Source organism: Hibiscus syriacus, unplaced genomic scaffold (assembly GCF_006381635.1).
Source record: "Hibiscus syriacus cultivar Baekdansim isolate YM2019G1 unplaced genomic scaffold, ASM638163v2 tig00112153_pilon, whole genome shotgun sequence".
NCBI classification, from domain to species: domain Eukaryota; kingdom Viridiplantae; phylum Streptophyta; class Magnoliopsida; order Malvales; family Malvaceae; genus Hibiscus; species Hibiscus syriacus.
This window is the reverse complement of record NW_024063262.1, coordinates 22,423-23,299: the sequence shown is the minus strand read 5'-3', so window position 1 is coordinate 23,299 and position 877 is coordinate 22,423.

The window sequence follows — 877 nt, the reverse complement described above, 5'->3', positions numbered from 1 at the left end:
GTATAGAACTCTATTCCCATTAGAAATCAAAGTCTTAGACATCAAAATCGTATTTAATAACTACATCAGTGATCCCTTTTGCTTTCAGTCTATCTTATTTTAGTAACGATTTTAAAAAAGTTACATTTTAATCACTTTTTTATGGCCTATTTTAATAGCTGATTCGTTAACTTCTTTAAGTTTGTTGACAATGTACGTTATTAAAAATAGCTAAATTTTAACATGATCTTTAAAGTTTAGATAAAATACTAATTTAACTATTAAATTTTAGATAGAATATCAATTTGATTTATAAATCCAATCAAAGTCTTCATTGTCCACTGCTACCCATCATTATTATTGGTCACGATCAGTGACCGTCATTGGTCACCATCGAGCGTGATCACTAATCCTTCTTCCCAACGGTTTGATTTATCTAGAAAAAAGTATTTTTCTTTAGGAAATTGTGTCACTTGAGTGTTTGCTATTGTAGTGGCTTAGATTATCCTTTCTTGTTCCACTAAAAATTTAGATATTTTTTTTTTAAATTCGTTATCAATGTATCTGCAAATGATTATTTCCTCGCCCATTACTATAAGTAATTTTTGTAACTTGTTTAAATTGGTTATTTTTCCGTAGAGAATTTGGGGCAAATGAGTTCATGTATGGTTTGATATTTGAGGACATTAGAGATGCAAATACTTAATGAAATCACGATATAACCAGAGTAAACAAATAAATGAAGATTCCAAAATTCTCATTCTCATTCTCATTCTCATTCATAAAGTGTATACAATTGAACTCGAAAGTTTCTTTGGACAATATAAGCATAAGATTAACTATGACTATCTCAATATAAGCAAAGTATTATCTGTAATGTAGTATAATGTAAGGCCCT